The 4,036-nt window shown below is 56.4% G+C and overlaps 1 long non-coding RNA gene across 1 annotated transcript in view; it reads left to right on the top strand.

The window, feature by feature from the left end:
• Positions 1 to 4,036, top strand: part of LOC116818452 (uncharacterized) — an 8,665-nt gene that overhangs the window by 1,130 nt on the left and 3,499 nt on the right. The gene's annotated exons all lie outside the window — the stretch shown is intronic.

Genomic DNA, 4,036 nt, shown 5'->3' with positions numbered 1-4,036 from the left:
AGAACAAAGGGTCCTTCCACATGGCAGAGAACATAAAAGGCCCTGGAAACCCCTCCATTTTGTCTTCAATCCTACTTCTGACCTCTGGAGGAATTATGCTTGAAACTGAAGCTCTGAACAAAGGACTGAACGACCCATCCAAGCTGGGATGTTTGTACTCCAGAGACCTGATTGGTATAAATCAGCAGTAATCCCATCAAGCCTGAAACAAGCCTGAACTAAGAACTTTGCAATTGTTGTATGTAGTTGATTCCATTTAACCAGTTTTAACTCATGTATATTTCTTCCTTTTTATGAATAAGCCTTTAGATTTTAGATTCTAAAGGATTAGCAACAGCGTGATTTGTGGGTAAGATCTGACTTGTATATTGACCTGGGTCTGGGGCTTGGTCCTTTGGGATCGGGACAATCTTTTTTCTTTTACTGGGGTGTTGGTTTTCATAACCATTCATCCCCATCAGGAGTGGTGCTGGTGGTGATACTGGGAAACTGGAGTGTCTGAGGGAATTGGTTGTGTGACTTCTGCTTAGCCAGTGGGGTAAAACTGAAGCCGTCTCTGTTTGGCTGGTTTGGTGTGCAAAGGACCCCCAGCCTTGGGCTGTAACTGCTCTGCTCTAAGCAATTTGTCCTGAATTGATACTCTCCGTAGTGTCCCACTAAAGGCTGCTTTGTTACAGCATCCCCATCCCATACACATACACATCCATCCATCCCAATATACAATCCTCTATCTGTCTCTAAGGGGCGACAACTCACTGGCACAGCGCCTCCTGCTGGTTGTCCAAGGAATTAGCGTTTCCAGCTTCCGGAGCGCCCTCTGCAGGCTGGTGTCCCGTTTGCCGTTGAGCCCTAGTCCCTCCTGGACCCAAGTGCTCTTTTCAGGCTGGGGTAATGCCCCCTGGCAGTACCCTCATATACCTGGGTCTCCCCTCCCCGGGGAACCCCCACCCTCTATCCCCACCTTGCCTCAGACTATGGTCACTGCCAGTCTCGATCTAGCCCCCACTCACTGGGGTAGACTGCAGTATAAATGCCACTCATCACTGGCAAGGGGGGTTTGGATCTGCTGCCTCTGCCTACCCTTGGCCTGCCCTCTGCAGTATACAATCCTCTAGCCATCCACATACATCCAACTATCCATCCCAATATACAATCCTCTTTCCATGCACACACATCCATCCATCCCCATTCCCATACATATCCATCCATCCCCATCCACCCATCCAAATATACAATCTTCTATCCATCCATCTCCATACACTTCACCATCTGCATACACATCCATCCATCCCCATCCACCCATCCAAATATACATTCCTCTATCCATCCATCTCCATAACATCACCACCTGCATACACATCCATCCATTCATCCCAATCCCCATCTCATATATCCATCCAAATATACAATCCTCTATCCATTCGTCCATCCATCCCCATCCCCATCCCCATCCATCCATCCATCCATCCATCCCCCTACACATCCATCCGTCCAGACCCACCCCGTACACATTTCCACCCCCATCCACATCCAAGCATTCCTCCGCATCCACATGATCCATTCCCCTACACATCCATCCATTCATCCCAATCCCCATCGCATATACAATCCTCTATCCATCCATCCCAATCCCCAATATACAATCCTCTATCCATCCATTCCCATACACATCCCCTTCCCCATCCCCATACACATCCATCCATCCACCATTGCCATCACCATCCTCATCCATCCATCCATATAAATATACAATCCTCTATCCATCCATCCCCATACACATCCCCATCTCCATCTGCATACACATCCCCATATATATCCCCATCCCCATACACATCCATCTATCCATCCATCCATCCCCAGCCCATACACATCTCCATTTCCATATCCATCCATCCATTCATCCCCATTCCCATCCATGTATCTATCCCCATACACATACCCACAATGCATTGAGTCCTGATAGCCCTGGTGGGGGTCAAAGCAGCCCCCCCTTGTCTCAGATCCCCCCTCTCTAAAGCCCCTGGATCCAGCCTGTGACATGGGGCACTGCAGGGCTCCCTCTGGGAGTTAGGGTCACTGCATCTCCCCAGCAGACCAGCTGCCAGTCCCCTGCACAGACTCAGGCAGTGATAGATAGCAGAATGGGACCCCACATTCAGGGCAGACCGCCAGGGGGCAGCCTTTCTCAATGTTGCTCAGGAGGGTGTGGCAACAGGGACAGGCCCTCAGCGAGGGGTAGTTGTGGCTGGACGATCATGGGGGCGTCATGCAGCGCAGCCTATGGGGCATCGCACTGACTTAGGATGAGGGGTCCCTCCATTCCGTGCGGCAGCCCCAGCAGAAGCAGTACAGCCCCCGAGTTCGCTGGGAGCAGGGCAGGCAGGGGGTGCAGAGAATCCTGAGGTCCAGGTGCTGGACGAGGTGCTGGCAGCACAGGCACTGGAGGGCAGAATGAGGATGTGTTACTACTGAGACCCCACCCACACCCCAGATCCCAGCCTGAGCCAGATCCTGCAGGGGGGATCAGGTCCCCCTTACTTCCCCCAGGACTCACCTGGCGGTAGCTGCTCCTGGCCCCCTCCTGTGCCAGGATTTGGGCCTCCAGCGTGGCCTGGTCCTTGTCCAAGAAAAGCCTGAATTTGCACAGCCCCAGCCAGAGACAAGGGGTGTCCGAGCAGCATGGGCAGCAGAATGAGGTGATGCCCTGGATGGGAATGAGGGGACCCACATCAGCCACCAATTCTCCCCTGCGGCCCCGAACCTACCCTACCCCCATCCCTCCCCAACTGTCTTCCTCCTTAACTCTCCTGAACTCTCCTCCTTTTCCGCTGGCAGCCCCCAACAACCTCCCCTCCCCATCACTCCCTCAACTGGCCCCAAAATCTGCTCTGAAAATCCAGCCCTCTGACTCCCCTCGGCTCCTCCCTCCTGCCCCCACCCCATGCCCAGGGGTGGGGTGGTTACCTGGTCCAGCAACACCCGCACCCATCCCCACAGCCCAGCTGTGCTCACCCAATGCCCTCACAGAGCCCCAGGGGACCCCCACCACCACCTGGAGGGAGAGAGGGGGAGGGGTGAGACAGGGCCCGATCCTCCTGGGAGCTCAGCTACTCCAGCCATTCCCAAGGGATGACCCCAAAGGGCCTCCCGGGGGCAGGGGGAGGGGGAGGGTCCAAGGTCTCACCTGGGCCCCCTGCAAGGGGAAAGATCACCTGGAACTGCTCAGCAGTGCCCACCACTGCCCTGATGCCATTGCAGGCTGCCAGGATCATCTGTCCTTGGCTGGGAAACACATACACATGGCAGGAATCCACCTGCTTTCCCTTTCTGCCCAGCCCCCGAACCCTGTCGCAGCCCCTCACTCCTGACCTGCAGCCCCTGCTAGCCCAGCCCGGGGGTCCCCAGCAGTTCTGCCAGTGCCCCTCAGTCCAGACCCGCAGCCTCTTGCTAGCTCTGCCCTGCCGGTGCATTACATTCCTGGCCCAGAAGCTGAGGAAGGGCAACAGCAGCCGGTTGTGCAGGGCGCTTCAGTTTGTAACGTTAGCCTAGCAGAGCTGGGGGGATCCCAGGGCTGGGCTAGCAGGGGGCTGCAGGTTGGGAGTGAGGGGCACCTGCAGGACTGGGGAGGCTGGGCACCGTAGGGAGGCAAAAGGGAAAGGGAAAGTGGGTGGATTCCCACGGGGGGGTTCCCAGACCAGGACACATGATCCCAGCAGCCTGTGATGGCGTTGGCGCAGTGGCAGGCACTTGCCGAGCAGTTCCAGGTGATTTGCCCCCCTGGGGGGTCCCCAGGTGAGACCCTGGCCCCTCCTCTTCCCCTCCCCCTGTGGGGCCCTTTGGGGTCACCCCTGGGGAAGGGCTGAAGCAGCCAAGCTCCCAGGGGGGTTGGGTCCTGTCTCACCCTCACCCTCTCTCCCTCCAGGTGTGGGGTCCCCTGGGGCGCTGTGAGGACAGGTGTCCTGTGGGCACTGGGTGAGCGTAGCTGGGCTGCGGGGATGGGTGCAGGCGCTGCTGGACCAGGTAACCACCTGCTGGG

This window comes from Chelonoidis abingdonii, chromosome 11 (genome assembly GCF_003597395.2).
Source record: "Chelonoidis abingdonii isolate Lonesome George chromosome 11, CheloAbing_2.0, whole genome shotgun sequence".
Taxonomy (NCBI): Eukaryota; Metazoa; Chordata; order Testudines; family Testudinidae; genus Chelonoidis; species Chelonoidis abingdonii.
This window is presented reverse-complemented; position numbering and strand designations above follow the sequence as displayed.